This window comes from Dermochelys coriacea, chromosome 5, assembly GCF_009764565.3.
Source record: "Dermochelys coriacea isolate rDerCor1 chromosome 5, rDerCor1.pri.v4, whole genome shotgun sequence".
Lineage (NCBI taxonomy): Eukaryota > Metazoa > Chordata > Testudines > Dermochelyidae > Dermochelys > Dermochelys coriacea.
The window spans coordinates 42,923,277-42,941,492 of NC_050072.1; the positions used below are offsets into that span (position 1 = coordinate 42,923,277).

At 43.3% G+C, this 18,216-nt stretch overlaps 1 protein-coding gene across 22 annotated transcripts in view; it reads left to right on the forward strand.

Moving 5' to 3' along the window:
* Positions 1-18,216, forward strand: part of ERBIN (erbb2 interacting protein) — a 214,643-nt gene that overhangs the window by 24,934 nt on the left and 171,493 nt on the right. For 15 of the 22 annotated variants that reach the window (XM_038402361.2, XM_038402369.2, XM_043514174.1 and 12 more), the window contains one exon: positions 15,196-15,310. The exons of 4 other annotated variants lie outside the window; for them this stretch is intronic. The gene's annotated coding sequence lies outside the window, so the exon portion shown is untranslated. Of the gene's footprint in view, positions 1-13,764; positions 14,083-15,195; positions 15,311-18,216 lie in introns of those variants that run through there. 3 more of the 22 variants (XM_043514175.1, XM_043514186.1, XM_043514180.1) reach the window with 2 other exon arrangements.

The following is an 18,216-nucleotide window of genomic DNA, read 5'->3' on the forward strand; positions in this document are numbered from 1 at the left end:
AGACTACATGGATGGTGAATTGCTTTGCCCAACTGCCACACCATGTGACAGCACAGGCTTTCAGCTACTGGTACATAAATGTGTGACTTGTTAGATTGTAAATTCTTGAGGTCAGGATGTGTGCTGTCAATTTGTGGATGCCTAAAATTTTGTGGCTACTACTGGAAACTCGGCCTTCTGTTTTTCCCCCCATTCCTTTGGAACCCTCAAAAGGGACCATGTGATGCAGATCCTAAAATATTTTATCCACATTGGGGTGGGTGATCATTTCAAATTTGCAGGAGCAAACAGAGGGGCCAAAGGTTTATGCAAAAAAACTACATAGGCCAAGAGGTCTGGGGAAGGGTGTGGAGAGAACATGTGGCCTGTTTTGAACTTAAAGTGGCTGAACCAGTTTGAAATATCAAAAATTCAAGATGTAGCCTTTCCATTCAATTTTAGTAGCCATGAGTGAGAGGACTTCATAGCTTTAGTTAACTTGAAAAAATGATTGTTCAAACATGCTTGCCTGCCACAGGCATACGAGTATCCTCTCTTGACCTGGTTCTGTCTTTACTTCAGATTTTTCCAGCACTCTTTGCTACTAACAGGGGAGAACTTAAGCATTCCTATACAACAACTCCAGATCTGGCCTTTTCCCTCCATACTGAGGCCTAAAATTCTCATCTGACCCCTCACCATTTCATGTCTGGACTAGTGCAACTGCTTCCTTTCTGGCCTGTCCTGCTGCAGCATTCCCTTTAAAGTCCATTGAAAATACTTCTGCTCAGGTCCTCTTTGTGGTTTGTTGGTCTGGCCACATCAAATCCCTCTTTGAATCCCTTCAGTGCCTCTCCCTTCACCTCTGCATCAAGCATAGACATCTTGTCTTTATTTCTAGCCTTCACAACATAGCCCCACCCTATGTAGCTGATATAATTGATAGTCAGGGTTTAATGCTTTGTTTAAAATTAAGTTATCTACATTTGGTATCTTTAATTTGGCTGGGTACGGTTCATCCTTTTATATCCCAATCTCTGCTGTGTCTTCAGCCTGGGTAGTCCTGTTTTTTCTTCTCTCCATCTTTCCAGGACATTACTAGTCTCACCTAGAGTCTGCACTGGCAGACAACCATGCCATGGAAAAACAATTTACCTATTACTTCTTGTGTGGCACCCTCCAAGGATATCACACTGGGCATGTATAAAGCAATTTTTAGGTGGAAGCTGAAGGCAGCACATGACACTTTTCACTTTAAAATGTCAGCTGGAGGCCAGCTACTGGGAGGCTTAGAAGAGGTAGGACATTTTAAGGGGTTGGAAACTTCCCATGCAGAAGAGAAGCCTGCCTATTTGACAGAGAAGCTGGCTCCACTCAGAACTGCCATTAGTTACTCCACACTGCAGAAAACAACTTACTGATAGTTTTATTACTAAGGTTTCATGTAAGAAAATGGATTTAACACTAGAAGTTAGGCTGCAGACTGCCATAAATATGAGGGATTCACTCCCGTACAGCATCTGTGTGTTTTTTCTGGTGGAAATGCTGGCAATGTTTTGTCTACTATTATTGTTACAGTAGCATCAAAGATAAGGATTTTTTTCTTTAACACTAATCTTCTAGTTAAGTGGTTTTGTGTGTTTGTCAGCACTCTGTGTAAAGTCAGTAAATTTTTCTCCCTTGCATAGTCAGTTAGCTAGTCAGTTCCCCTGTTTTACAAAACAGGAGAAAAGAGATGCTTAAAAAAAGAAAATGGGAACTGAGAGCCCTCAAATGGACTCCTGGGCACATACAGTAACTGAAACGTCTTTTAACCTTTTAAAAAATACTGTCTAGTTGAGATTTCTATCACAAAATGTAATCTTTGCTGTGATTATGTTCTATTAATAGAAAGTTTAAGAAAATAAGTCAACCTGAAAAAGCTCTTGTAACAAACTATTTTTAGCAGTTTTTATCTTAAGATGTTTTTGCTTGTAGTTTAAAGTTGCAAGTTTTTGGGGTATTTTTGGGGGGTACACTTTGCAGAAATTGTCCTTTTTATGATACTTTAAAATTCCCCCTCCCCTCCTAAAAATTCAAAAAAAGTTTTCTGGCCATATAGTCTACTGAATGTTGCAAAAATATGAACAGCTTTTTCTTAGCCTGGGTATCTTCAAGTTAAGAAGACCACATCCTGTAAATAGCTCTCGACAGTCTGAACGTAGAATGCACACTACAGCAATTAACATCTAAACTGCTGGCACATCACTATCTTAATCATAAAATGTTTACTCTGTTGAATGTTGTACCCTTTTCTGGGTATCTGACATAGTTGTGGGTCAGAACATGTCAATAGGTACTCAGCAATCTAGGCTGGGTGTGTGTGTGTATGCTCTTATACCACAATCATGACCATAGCATCCAAGCGCCTTGCAGTAGTACATTAAGCAGTATTATGAAGTATCCTATTATGTGGTGGTTGTGTCTCATCCTCTGACCAGGGGGAGAAGCTTGTGGAAAGTTTTTTGTTTTTGTTGTATTTAAATATATAGGTTGCTATTTATTTGTTTAGAGAGTGCAAGGTCAAATAAATGCACCTTGCACTTGAAAGTGGTGCAGTTAGCGATGGTCCATAGTTCTTGGAGTTAATTCCAGTCTCTGCCTGTCTCTGGAGAAAGTTCTCTCATGCAGAGATAAGTTTTACTGTTATTGTTGAGAGTTCCATTATTCCAGAAGTATGCAGTTTTCGATCATGGTCTGCATCTTGGAGCTTTAGATGCCCTTTTAGATATTCTGAGCCTAGACCATGGAGCAAGATTAACCACACTAATATCTTCTTCCTAAATCTTTGAACATTTGTTTTCATTGTCTATATTTTTTTTAAATAGTGATTGACTAACACATCAGTTCATGACATATTAATTATGTTAAATTGTATAATCTAATGTAACCTAATACAACATTAAATCACACTCTAAGATTGTACTCCCATGTATGCTGTCACAGGTACTAAAATATCTGTGCTGACATGAGTCAATTCTAGTTGTAGTACCCTGATCACAGAGAAGGCTGCAGGCTCGGTGGGAATCAATCAGTGTGTTACTGGTTGGGATTACTGACATGTAGTGACAGTTGTTGGGCTAATGAGGTAATTGGTTTAGTAATTCGGAGGAACCAGAAGTAAGGGAAGCTCAAAGGTAAGCTGGGGAGGAGAGAAAGCTGTGGAAGGTTCCTCCTGATTGTACTGGTGCTACGTCCTACTCTGTTTGGAAACTGAGGATTAAAAGTAGATGGGGTGGAAAAGGAAACAAATTGTGTGTGGTTTTGACTGGGGGGAACCACGAAAACAAACTAAGCAGGGCCGCTCACTGGGTAGCCAAAGAAGCGTCTTGTGACATATCAGGCTACTTCCTTGTATTCAACATTAAAAGTAAATATATAAAATAATGGAATGACAGCTTTCACTTTAAAGGAGGCTGAATCCAGAAATCATGTGACTGACTTGGTATTTCAGTGGAGCTCCATTTTTAGAATCAGTTGTAGCTTTTTCCCTTCTGTCTCTCGCACTCCAGTAATCCAGGCTGATGGGGTGGAATGTTCCTTAGCCAAGAAGAATGAAATTCAGCTTAAAGTTCTTCATCTCTCCTTTTGTTCTGTTTCTAAATCTCCCATAATATTCAGAACTGCTGTTAGAAACATAATTTGGGAGAAAACGAGCATTTAACAATAAAATATTAATTAAAAATGCAGTCATTCTTTAGCTTTCCTCTCTGTGTACCAGGTACACCTTTCCTCAGACTTTACCTCCAAAGGCATCATCTCTGCTTGTTACTCGAGATTTTCAGAACCCAAACCTGTGGTAACTTAACCTGTTTTTGTCCAGGCTGTGTCAAGAATAAATCAATGGAGACACAGCTTTGTCTGATAAATGATTGATACCAACAAGAATTCTTTCACCCAAAGTTCCTTCTTAATTGAGTTTCAAGCACATACACGTGTAAAGACAATAGATTGAGAGCATTGCAAACATAGTTACAGAAAGTCTAAGATGGTTTCTAGTGCTGAACAGCTGGGCTTCTGGGAGCCCTCCTTCCGTCTAGCTGCTGGGGAGAGGATGTCGGTCTCTGCTTCAAAGAAAAGTTCCCTCAACCTGCTCAATATTTTATTGCTATCGTAAACATCGCACATAACTCATAGTGACTCCTAGAGGGTCGCCATAGTAACCCCTAGCTTGTCACCAATTCACCTAGCTTCAGTAAATTTCATGACTTACCAGCAAAGTATTTCTAGTCATAACAATAAAACTTCAGAACCAAGGTTGGTATTCACACACACCCTTCCAGTCTCATGGTACATTAACTCTCCATTCCATCCTTCCATTCTGATTAGCAAACTGCAATCATGCAGCTATTTGGCCTTGCCTGTCAGAGTCCTAGTAATTATTTCTAGCTATGTGGTATTTGGTTTTCAGCTAACAGTGGCTGGACACACAAAATGGCTGCAATTAAGTCAAATTCACTTCTCTCGTAACACACTTACCTTCTATTTGGATTCTTCTGATGCTCACTCTCTCACACCTGTGCATGCCAGGCACCACATTCCATGTGTTCTAGTCTCACCTTCGAACCTTCACATGGGCCCTTCTATATGCAGTGTAGTTTTTGCCCTTTTGAGACTTACCTTCTACAAATTCCAGTGAGGGTCTGAATTGTTTGGACAGCTGATGCTTGGGCAATGACAATATTTTACTCTCTGTTGGAAACAGTCTAGCTGTAATAAGTCTTAATGTGTGGTTCTTTAATTAGAAAGTAATGGTTACATGTTTCACTAATGAAGCGTACTCATGAGAGCTTTTGAAGCAATGAACAGCAGCCTCTTGGTGTTTGGCACAGGATGCTGGGAGGAGATGTTCTCCCTATCCATTGGAGAGGGAAGTTTATGAATGTGTGGTTTTTTTGCCCCCCCCCCCCCTTTGCCTCTAGTAGGAAAGGTAGAACACCAAATTCAGAGGCAAAAGTTCCATGATCCTAGCGTCACTTATTTTGAGATGTAATGTGCTAGTTTCTATCCTCATAAGAGAGAAATCCTTGCTGTTTCTTAGGATGCAAATGAAGCTGGTCTTGTTGAAGCCTCCTTTTGTGTTGAACAGCGGATGTTTTCCCAGACATTGTGGCCTGGTGTCAGGGTTCCTTCCCAACTCCGGGGTACAGATGTGGAAACCCGCATGAAAGACCCCCTAAGCTTTATTCTTACCAGCTTAGGTTAAAACTTCCTCAAGGCACAGATTCCCTTCTTGCCTTGGGATCGCTGCTGCCACCACCAAGGGATTTAACAAACAATCAGGGAAAGGACCACTTGGAATCCTATTTCTCCCCCCCCCCATATTCCCCCAAGCCTATACACCCCCTTTCCTGGGGAGGCTTGAGAATAATAATATGATCAAAGACCCAAACCCCTGGGTCTTGGAACAATGGAAAAATCAGTCAGGTTCTTAAAAAAGAAGGATTTTATTTAAAGAGGAAAAAGGTAAAAGAATCACCTCTGTAAACTTAGGCTGGTAGTTAACCTTATCAAGTAGCAGAAAATTCAAAGAGCACAGAGGAACCCCCTCTAGCCGTAGTTTCAAAGTTACAACAAAAAAGGGATAAACCTCCCTCTAGCAAAGGGAAAATTCACAAGTTGAGAAAACAAAGCCTTGCCTGGCTGTTACAAGTTTGAAATATGAGAGACTTGTTCAGGAAGATTTGGAGAACATGGATTGATGTCCGGTCGCTCTTAGTCACAAGAGCGAACGGCCACAGAAAACAAAGAACCCAAAACAAAACCTCTTTTTTCCCCCCTCCCCAGCTCTGAAAGTATCTTTTGTCCCTACTGGTTCCTTCAGTCAGGTTCCAACCAGGTTAGTTGAGCTTCTGAACCCCTTACAGCTAAGGAGGAATTTAGACTTCTCCTTGTCCAGACCTATTACGTCCCCAACAATCTTCTATTCATTGAACTTTTTGAAACTTTGCACTTTTAGAGAGAGGTAAGGGATTGACTTTGTGTACACAAAATTGCAGTGGGACAATAGGGTTGAGGTCTGTTGTTTCTCACCTTTTTATAATTTATTTTAAAACATTTTTGCTGTTAACAAGCGTGTTACCTCTGGAGAGACAAATCCACAGTTTGAGAACAGCAAAACTAAGCATCTCTGATGGTATCTTCTAGACTGAGCACTGAGTCCCAGTGGGTAGATAGAAAGATTAACCTAAATAATCTATACAGAAGCCCCTGGAGCCCCATGAGATTGGGTCCCTAATCCATGAACTATTGGAACTCATTTACAAAACTTTTCTTAAACCTTACATTAATATATTGTCTTATACTATACAATTAGAGTTTATCCCTATTCCATGATGAGATACATGGATATCTCAAAGATAGTTTTAATTAAGATAGGTTTTTTTTTCTCAAAGCATCTTTCTTTATCAAAAAGATCGAAGTTCAATTTTTTTTTTAATAAATGATTTTTATCCACCCTGTAAATGGTCAGTTTTCAGAATGGAGAGAGATATAGTGGTGTCCCCCACAGGTCTATACTGGGACCTGTTCTGCTCAACATAATCCTAAAATGATCTGGAAAAAGGGGTAAACAGTGAGATGGCAAATTTGCAGATGCTACAAAAGTACTCAAGATAGTTAAGTCCAAAGCAGACTGAGAAGAGTTACAAAGGGATGTCACAAAACTTGGTGACTGGGCAACAAAATGGCAGATGAAATTCAATGTTGATAGATGCAAAGTAATGCACACTGGAAAACATAATCCCAACTATACATAAATGAAGGGGCCCAATTTAGCTATTACCACTCAAGAAAGAGAGAATTGTCATTGTGGATAGTTCTCCATTCAATGTGCAGCGGCAGTCAAAAAAGCGAACAGAATGTTGGGAATCATTAAGAAAGGGATAGATAATAAAACTGAAAATGTCATATAGCTTCTGTATAAATCCATGCTACGCCCACATCTTGAATACTCCATGCAGATGTCGCCCCATCTCAAAAAAGATGTATTGGAATTAGAAAAAGTTCAGAAAAGGGCAACAAAAATGATTAGGGGTATGGAATGACTTCTGTTTGAGGAGAGATTAGTAGGACTGGGACTTTTCAGCTTGGAAGAGAGATGACTAAGGGGGATACGATTTGAGATCTATAAAATCATGACTGGTATGGAGAAAGTAAATGAGAGTGTTGTTTACTCCTCCTCCTCATAACACAAGAACCTAGGGGTCACCAAATGAAATTAATAGGCCGAAGGTTTAAAACAAACGGAAGTATTTTTTCACAACGCTCAGTCAACCTGTGGAGCTCTTTGCCAGAGGATGTTGTTAAGGCCAAGATTATAACAGGGTTCAAAAAAGAACTAAATTCAGGGAGGATAGGTCCATCAATGGCTGTTAGCCCGGATGGGCAGGGATCGTGTCCCTAGCCTCTGTTTGCCAGAAGCTGAGGATGAGCGACAGGGAATGGATCACTTGCTGATTACCTGTTCTGTTCACTCCCTTTGGGGCGTCGGGCATTGGCCACTGTCAAAAGAGAGGATACTGGGCTAGAAGGATCTTTGGTCTGATCCTGTATGGCTGGTCTTAAGTTCTTAAAAATAACATCCAGTTGTTTCTACTCTTTACTGGACCTAAACAGAATAGAAACAAACAAGGTGTTTTGCATATTCGTCTGTCTTTTTTTGTTTTTTGTTTTTTTGGTTGCTTTTTAAAAGACTTACTAACTAGCAAGTCTGCTTTTGTGAAAAGTGATATTTGTGTGTTTAATATAACTTTTCATAATGGCAGACTTGCTAGTTAGCTGGGAAGCAGTAAAAAGTGGTATTAACAAACATACAAATATCACTTTCCACAGCAGACTTACTCAGCCTGGCAAGCAGAAGGGAGAAATTTAAGACCTGGATGGGAAGGTGGGTAGGGAGGCAGCAGGGGCCGGATGCAATGAGGTAGGTGGATGAGGGGCTGGGGGAGGCAGCAGGGGTGCAGGGGTGATGGGATGGTGGTGAGCCTGAGGCTGGAGCCTAGGGGCCGGAGGACACAGTGGGGACCAGGAGTGATGGGGGTGGGCGTGTGAGTATAGGGCTGGCACCCTCTGCTGCGTGGCTGACATAGCTACTGCTGATCGTAGTGGGTGGCTTAATTAAGTCAATGGGAGAGCTCTCTTCCATTGGCTTAGAGCAGCTAAGCTAGAGAGCTTACAGCAGTGCAGCTGCATCAGTACAACTGCGCCCTGTAAGCTCTCTAGTGTAGCAATGTCCTAAGTCACAAGGAGAGGAGATTTGTTCTGACCCCATTAGCTGAGCAGCAAGGAAAACTGTTTCAGCCAGGTTTCAGAGTAGCAGCCGTGTTAGTCTGTATTCGCAAAAAGAAAAGGAGTACTTGTAGCACCTTAGAGACTAACAAATTTGTTTCAGCCATATACTCTTCGGAAATAGCAAACCCATTGTTTCATTTCAAGACAAGCCGAGGAGAGTGTAACACAGGGAATGGAACCATGAGTGTCCCTTACAGTTTCAGGCTGTGTTACATTAGACAAATGGCAGAGACACCCTGTAGGTGATTGGGAAAGGCATCTGATGAGATGCTAAATGCATTAATTCTTAATTGTAAAAACATACAAGCCCAAGGCCATGGGCTAACTCATTAAATCAGTGAAGATTCCAAAAGGCCACAAAGCGAAACAGTTACCTTGTCAAACTTTAACTGGGCCTCTGTTCTTTTCAGCTCATTATTCCTAATATTCTTAGAATAATAAGTGTTTGGCAGCATAATGGTTTTCAGCATAATGGCTCCTTAGAGCAGAGGTTCTCAAACTGGGGTGGGGGTTGGCCCACAGCTGGCCTCTGGGGAGATTGGGGGTGTGAGTGTCTGGCTGGGAATGGCCCATGACTGGGCTCTGGAGGGAGTGAGAGTGTCTGACTCCCTGGCTGGGCTCGCAGGGAGGGGGGAGAGAGGAAGGGGCAGAGAAACTGGAACTGGGCTGTCGTAGGGGTTTCTTTAACTCTGTACTCCTGGAGGAATTTTTGTGTCTTTGTACTGTTACAGATGTACTTGCTGACAGGTAGTTCGAAATAAATTATCGAAGTAAATGAAACTGCCATGGTTATATAGTACTATTTTGATAAATAAAATATCCAGAATTTTGCAAAATTTTAAAGTACAATGTGCCAAATTTTTAATTTGTTGGTGCAGAATTCCACCAGGAGTACTTCATGAAGAATCTTGTTCTCATTTGAATCAAGGATTATTTATTGTTTTTGTTTTGGTTTGGGTTTTTTTTTTTTTTTTTCCCCCAAATAGACTGCTTGCTCTTCTTCAAGACATGTCCCCATGGGTGCTCCACTCCAGGTGCTGGTGCATCCCTGCGCCTTCGCTCAGAGATTTGCACAGCAGTTCCCGAATGGGCTACGTACGCACAGCGCCTGCCTTATGCGCTGCGGGTGCCTTAATAGTGCTTGCGTGGCCCTGACTCCTTAGGTCCTTCTCTACCTTCCCCGGCCTGAGACGAAGCTCAGTGGTCCCACTCAAAATTTCTTCTCTTTCGGATAGTTTGTTAGTATAATTAGCATAGTATTTTAGTCCCCATAGTCTTCCCTCCCCTCGCCTCCCCTTACGGTTAGTTAGACTTTACGTTATGCCTGCCTCCCCAGGCTTTAAGAGATGACTATGTGCAGAGAGGCCATTACCATCTCTGATGGCCATTCTCAATGTGTCTGCTCTTTGGGGGAATCCCATGTCCCCCAAAAATGTGCCCATTGTAGCAAGCTGAAAGTCAGGGCACGGAAGGACAGAGACCTGAGGCTTAAGTTAATTCTGATTGAAAAGTCCCTCAGACCCGCCTCTGATCCAGGACATGAGTCCTCCTCAAGACAGAGCCCTCCTAAGTCCACTAAGGACAAAAAATCAGCGAAAACAGGGGCCAGCTTACTCACCTCATAGGAACAAGACTACCTTCAAACAGTCCCTGAGCAGGACTCTCTCATCCATGCCTACCATACCATGGCTCAGCACATACGACGCTCCGGGCACCTCTGGCGCTGTCCATACTCCAGCTGCCGCTGATATGCACCACGCTGGTGCTGAGGCCAATGGCTTGAAGTTGTCTGCCTCTTCTACCATGGCACTGCCCGGCACCATAAAGGACTCGATGCCACCCCAGGTGCACTTGTCTGTGCAGCACACAACCGCTATTACAGCCTCATCATCTACTCTTCGCCACCTCTGACGACGCACATTTTGCCACACCAGTCAGCACCAACTGACCCTGCAGTCCCATCACTGCACTCGGCGCAGTACCCATCGGCACTACAGTTTCTTCACCAAAGGGGTTTGCTTGTTTCACCAACCCCTGAATCTTCTTTACTGGGTTCTGATGTCTCAGTGAGACTGTTGGCACCATACCGACAATTATACCCTCCCCTCTCACTTTTCTAGTAATGAGGATGGAAAAGTGGAGGGAGTTTTTTTTCACCACAGTACTCCTCCACATTCAACACACCTACTAATGCCGGACCAATAAGATCAAGGTCCTCACATGCCAGAGAGTTACCATCCTGGAATGGGCACCCTTGGATGGGACCACCCATGCCCTTCCCCGGACAATGGCATTATTGGAACCCATGGGGGCCCTACAGGGGACATCACACCAGTTGACAACAGCCCACATAGAGGTGACACCAAATCTCCTCTTCAACCCTCACACACGTCTGTGATGGATGTACAGTAACGCCTCACTTAACGTTGTCCTGGTTAATGTTATTTCATTATTACGTTGCTGGTCGTATTAGAGAATGTGCTCGTTTAAAGTTGCGCAGTGCTCCCGTATAACGTTGTTTGGCAGCTGCCTGCTTTGTCTACTGCTTGCAGGAAGAGCAGCCTGTTGGAGCTAGCTGGTGGGGGCTTGGAACCAGGGTGGGCCAGCAATCCCCCTATCGGCTCCCTGTGAGGCAGCTGTGCAGCAGGCTATCAATTGCTGGGCAGTTCAGGTGTCCCTCCCCATACTGCTGTGTGCTGCTCCTGCCCTCTACCTCCTCCTTGCTGTGCAGGGGGTGGGAGGGAAGAGGGGTGCTAATTTCAGGGGGTCCCTCTCGCCCCACTCCTGCCCCCCCGCTCCTGTACAGAGTGGTGGGGGACGACGACAGGGCTCAGGATGGAGGGAGCTTGCTGGCAGTAGCTGCTGTCTCAGCTTGCTGATTTACTTAAAAAGGCAGTATACTTAAGAGTGGGTCAGTGTACTTAAAGGGGCAATGCGTGTTTCTCATACACAGAGTGTGTGTCTCTCTCACACACACACACACACACACACACACACACACACACACACACACACACACACACACACACACACACACGGCACTTTGGACAGTGGAGGGAGTGGTGTGCTCCAGTGGAACAGCGTGGGTTCATCATCACGTTCAGTTTCTGCAGGGTATGTTTGCAGCCACTGCCATGCGTCTATTATGTGTCCTCCCTCCATTTGTGCAACCTTGTAGAGTGTGAGGCTACATTAACAACAATGTGTTAACCCTTGAGGGCTCAGCCGAGTGCTAGTTCATCATTTAGCAGCAAGGCATTCCCTGGGAAATATCCCACCCTCTGACTCCATCACCTCAACTAAGCTTCACAATCATCATTGCTGTGCATAGTATTAACTTGTTTGTTTAAAACTTGTACAGTGTGTGTGAATATAAAATGTCTTTTTTGTCTAGTGAAAAAATGTTCCTGGAACCTAACACCCCCCTCTCCCCCTTGATGTACATTAATTCTTATGGGGAAATTGGATTTGCTTAACATGGTGCCACTTAAAGTAGCATTTTTCAGGAACATAACTACAATGTTAAGCGAGGAATTCCTGTATGGGAGGAACCTGCAGTGGTGCACACAAAGATGTGCCACCTGATACCTCTCCAAATAACAATAACTCATTTTCCTCCTCTGGGGAGGCTATTATGCCGCCACCGCCAGCAATGGCAGACGATTTCACCCACTTTCAGAACCTATTTAAAAGGGTGTCTAGCGAGCTCAAGATCACTATGGAGGAGGTATCGGAGACATCATGCAACCTACGGCCTCGTCCAAGATTGCCCTCCGGATCAACGGAGCTATCATGGATCCGGTCAAGAATATCTGGCAAACCCCAGCCACTATACCCCCGACCTGCAAGAGAGCAGATTGGAAATACTATGTCCCTTCCAAGGGCTCAGTTTCTTTTCACACATCCAGCACCAAACTTGCTGGTAGTGGAAGCGGCGAACCAAAGAAACAAGGAGCAACATTTCCAGTCTACTCCTTCTGACAGGAAGAGTAAAAGAATGGACTTGGCCACAAGGTTTATGCATCCTCCACACTGCAATTTAGGATGCAAACTATGCCGCCCTCCTAGCCAAATATGACCATGGAAACTACAAGAAATGCCCCAGATTCTGCTCCAGAGTGGGTCTGGGAAAACATTCCATGGGGGACACATTACGATCAGATGGAGCAGCAACCTACTTGTACGCATTCCCACTGATACCACTCCTACACAAAATACAAACGGAGAGGGCCATGATCATACTGATAGCCCCTATGGGCCTAGACAGCTATGGTACCCACTTCTAACATGGATGTCCACTTGTCCACCAGTCTTCTTCCCCCCACCCCTCCGAACGTATTGTCCCAACGCAGGGGCCATCTATACCATCCAAACATAGGAATGCTCCATCTTGAGGCATGGCTCCTCAGTGGTTCTCCAGTGAAGAACTAGACTGCTCTGAGCAGCTGCAAACTGTACTATTACACAGCGGGGCACAATCTATACACACCACACATATCCATAAATGGTCTAGGTTCATGGCATGGTGTTCTGCCAGGCAAACAGCTTTTACTTTTGCACCTCTTCCAATAATACTGGACTATCTTCTGGAGCTCAAACAATCTGGCCTCTTCTTCAGCTCCATAAGGTACATGGCAGCAATCACAGCATTTCTCCAGAAGATCAGTGACACCACTACCTTCACCCACACTATCACAAAAAGATGCCTTAAAGGCATCCAGGCCCTGTACCCAGACATCAGACCAGTCACTCACCATGGGACTTGCACTTGGTCCTCACATGTTTGACGGAAAAGCCATTTGAACTGCTAGCATCCTGCTCTCTACTACACCTATCTATGAAAGCTGCGTTCTTAGTGGCAATTGCATCCACCAGACGCGTAGGAGCTCTCATGGCTGACTCACTGTACCCGCGCTTTTTTTTTAATTTTATTTTTATTGAAAGGATAAATTCATGCTCCAACACATCCCAAATTTCTCCTGAAGATGCATTGGTCCTAGCACTTCAATGAACCTATCCATCTACCAACCTTCTTTCCTAAACAGCATGCAAACACTTTTGAAGCAGCAATGCACACACTTTATCTGGATAGGACTAGGCCATTGAGGGAGACCCCAAAACTTTTTATCTCAACTGCAGAGTGATCTAAGGGCAAATCGATATCCAGCCACAGAATATTCAACTGGGTATTAGACTGCATCCACTTAAGCTACCAATTAAAGAAGATACATCCTCCAACTTCTATTAAGACACACTCTACCAGATCTGTGTCAATGTCTGTTGCATTCTTATTCTTACATTCCTCTCGTAGACATCTCCAAGACTGCTACCTGGGCTTCGGAGCACACCTTTAAGGGCATAGTGTTTAGCACTCAGGGACCCTTGACTGACACTGGAATGGTCTGAGTTAAGCTGTCTGACTTTTTTTTTTTTTTTTTTTTTTTTTTTAAAAAAAACCAGATCCAAAGTCCCTATCATCCTAAAGATACTGCTTTTCAGTCACCTGGAGTGGAGCACCCACAGGGACATCTCTCGAAGAAGAGGAGGCTACTCACCTGTGCAGGGTCCATCCGGATGTTCCACTACCCACCCTCCTCTTTTCTCCAAACGCCAAAGTAGAGAAGGAACTGAGGAGTTAAGGCGCCAGCAGCGCGTGAGGCCTGTGCAGGTACTGCTGTACAAATCTCCAAGCGAAGGCCCAGGGGTGCATCAGCACCTGGAATGGAGCACCCACAGGGGCGCTCTTCTCGAAGAATGTCAGTTACTGCACAGGTGAGTAATCTCCTGTTCTGAAAGGGGACGATAAAACCATGCATCAGTACCACCACCACCTCTTTCCCCTCCTCCTGTTCTTTGCCGTATTTTTGTAAGGTTATTTGAGTTGGTCTCAATAAATGTCATGAAGATAAGGTGATGGGCATATTCTGTCTTAGTTATAGCTGCTGCTGTTCTAGTATACTAGCCAGGAACATATAATAGAAATGTATGTTCTCAACATACGTAATACACAATAAAGGTCAGGCTTGACAGATCACTGGCTGGGATGATTTAGTTGGGGATTGGCCCTGCTTTGAGCAGAGTGTTGGACTAGGTGACCTCCTGAGGTCCTTTCCAATGCTGATATTCTATGATTCTGTAATACAGCAGCTCTCTAGAAGAGAGTTCTCTGTGCAGAACAGAACTTCCAGATAGAAATGGATCAAACCATTCAAGAGCAACTCCATCCCCTCCTATCAATAACTACAGACATTCCTGTAAAACCTTACATTAAACTAAAATGAAGGGCAGCTGACAGGTCTGCCAAATAATTGTGGACTCTTTATCCTAATCTGTTGCTAGGATGGGCCAATGGAAAAGCATCATGACACAATGCTTTCAGCATACAGATTCTCTGTCTTGTAGTACGCCTCCGATGCTTTGAGATTGCGTCCTTAAATGTCATCTGGTTTAGGCTCAAGATTTAATTTTTGTAAAAGTTGTTTTTCAATTGTTTTGTTTGTTTACCTATTAACTGTGTTCTAGAAACCAAAATAGGTTTTCTCACACTATTTTGCATATGTGGGTTTTTGTTATATTTGAATTCAAACGCTTCTCTGTAACCCAAATATTTTGATTGGTATATGAGAATAAAAAAAATTAATCAGTCTTATTGTTTCTGTTCAGATTTTACATTCCACTAATGTTTGACCTTCAGCAATAGCTGGGTCACATTAATATTCAACAGCAAGAATGATTGGTTTAGAACTTAGGTACTAAACTGACAAGTAACTATAGGAAATAAGGCAATCTTAGTATTTTTCGTTTGTTGGATTGCATTTCCATTAGGCACTGTTAGTGGAAAAGAATTATATATACTCATTAAAATGAATCTTAACTTTTTTACAGTTCCATGTGGATGGTTATATTGAGCTCATTGCTGCATCCCACTGAGTTGGAGATCCAAGTTCAGAAACCGATTCAGGATGCAATGGTGTCAACTGGATGAGGTGGAGTGATTCGGGTAGGTAGCAGTCTGAGAGAAGTATAATGCAAAAATATGTCATGTTGTTGAAGGTGAAGGCATGTACGCTAGCTGATAATACTTCCTCTGATCCTGTTTTTTTTGTTCTTCCACCCACCACAAATCAACAACAAAAAAGCATGTTCGTTTGGACTCTGCATTGTTAGCAGCATCTAGGGAAGGTATGGAAGAATTTGCGGGTGGTGGATAGAGCCCCACTTCATGGAGGCTAGCCCCCGGCCCCACCTCTTCTCCCATGGCACCCCCAACACCATCTATGGCTGGAGAACCATGGGCCAGCTAGAGCTGCCCCAGCTGTGCTGCACCTTGCCTCCTGAGACCCGAGCTGCCCCTTGGGAAAAGCTCTTCTCTTCCTGAAGAACCTGAGCTTTTAAGCCATTCAGATTCCAGGGTGGCTGAGGAGGTAGTATCTGCTACTCAGCTTCCTGGGTTCTGAGATTATTGATGAACCCCGGGAAGTTGAGTGGCACATACTGCCTCCTCAGCTGCTCTGGAATCTGCATGGGGCATAATCAAAAACTTCCTCTGTGCAAGCTGCCAAAAATCCTCAACTGGGCATCCGGCAGCAGCAACTACACCAGGGGAGGCTTAGCCTCCACTGACCTATTCTATCCATCACCTATGGAAGAACTGTTTGTGAAGTGGCTTTTGCAAAGAAGTGGTTTGGTGCAGAGTGGTTGAGATGACCACTGCTGTTTTTAATATTTATAAATACATACAACATTTTATTCTTTGCAACTGAACACTTAAAAATGCTGTGAATATGCTGCTTTGCATTTGTTGTTTTAAAGTAATATTTTCTTATGTTCTCAATGCAGGTATTGTAGAGATAAGGTGGGTATGGTTATCTCTGTTATTGGACCAACTTCTGTTGGTGAGAGAGAGACGCTCTGGAGTCACAAAGAGCTCTTCTTCAGGTCTGGGAAAGGTACTCTCGGCATCCCAGCAAAATGCAGGATGGAACAGTGTGTTTAGTATAAGTATTTAGCACATGTTGTAGGGGACCGCTCAAGGTAGAGTGGATCGTTCATACCTCTGCAGTCATAGGACAAAAAGAGGGGGGTTAGTGGCTTACAAATGATTGTAATAAACCATACATTCAGTGTGTCTGTTCCGTCCATGATTTTTAGTGTCTAGCAGAGTAATGAATTTAAGCTCCCTGGCTAGTCTTTTGAAGGTGTTGTGAAGGTTTGAGTATGAAGGCTGAAAGGTCAGATATGGAGTGATCACTTTGTGAAAAGCGTACATCCACAGATGATATGGTGTTTTTGTCTTATCATTTTTCTGAGAGTTCGTTTGAGAGCATAGTGATTCTCATTTCACCCACATAGTTGTTGTTGGGGCATTTAGTGCGCTGGATGAGGTACACCATATGTTGTGGTAAGCATATGTAGGACCCATATTTATTGAAAGGTGTATTGTGGGCGGTGTTGATCATCATAGTGCTGAAGATATGTCTACTGGTTTTTCATCTGTTCTAGCTGGGTCTGGTGCCTCTTTGAGTTGGTGTGTGTCCTGGGCTGGGGGGACCTTGCTTCTGATGATGATCTTGGTAAGGTTGGGGGGTTGCTTGAAGGTCAGAAGAGGGATTCAGGAAAGATTTCTTTCAGGATGCGGTCCCTGTTGAATATGGGTTGTAAATTGTTTGATACCCCATATGGGTTTCTCTGTGGGGTGGTAGTGACAGTTGGCAGTTTCTGTAATGAAGTAGATTCGCTTTGGGTATTTGGGTGGCCCATTCCATGATGTAATCTACTTCTCTGGTGGAGTGTCCTTGTTTGACGAAGGTGGTTTTTAAGTATGTTAAGATGTGTATGCTGAGGAGAAAGTCCGGGATATTCTATGGAATCTGAGTGCTTGGCTTTAGATAAGAGATTTCTTGGTGGGTTTGGCATGGTGACTGGGTCTGTGAAGGTAGGCGTGATGATAAAGGAAATGCAGTGGATCTAATTTACCTAGATTTCAGTAAGGCATTTGATACCGTGCCACATGGGGAATTATTAGTTAAATTGGAGAAGATGGGGATCAATATGAACATCAAAAGGTGGATAAGGAATTGGTTAAAGGGGAGACTGCAATGGGTCCTACTGAAAGGCGAACTGTCAGGTTGGAGGGAGGTTACCAGTGGAGTTCCTCAGGGATCGGTTTTGGGACCAATCTTATTTAATCTTTTTATTACTCACCTTGGCACAAAAAGTGGGAGTGTGCTAATAAAGTTTGCAGATGATACAAAGCTGGGAGGTATTGCCAATTCAGAGAAGGATCGGGATATTATAGAGGAGGATCTGTATGACCTTGTAAACTGGAGTAATAGTAATAAGATGAAATTTAATAGTGAGAAGTGTAAGGTTATGCATTTAGGGATTAATAACAAGAATTTTAGTTATAAATTGGGGACGCATCAATTAGAAGTAACGGAAGAGGAGAAGGACCTTGGAGTATTGGTTGATCATAGGATGACTATGAGCTGCCAATGTGATATGGCTGTGAAAAAAGCTAATGCGGTTTTGGGATGCATCAGGAGAGGCATTTCCAGTAGGGATAAGGAGGTTTTAGTACCATTATACAAGGCACTGGTGAGACCTCACCTAGAATACTGTGTGCAGTTCTGAATGGTCTCCCATGTTTAAAAAGGATGAATTCAAACTGGAGCAGGTACAGAGAAGGGCTCCTAGGATGATCCGAGGAATGGAAAACTTGTCTTATGAAAGGAGACTTAAAGAGCTTGGCTTGTTTAGCCTAACTAAAAGAAGGTTGAGGGGAGATATGATTGCTCTCTATAAATATATCAGAGGGATAAATACAGGAGAGGGAGAGGAATTATTTAACCTCAGCACCAATGTGGACACAAGAACAAATGGGTATAAACTGGCCACCAGGAAGTT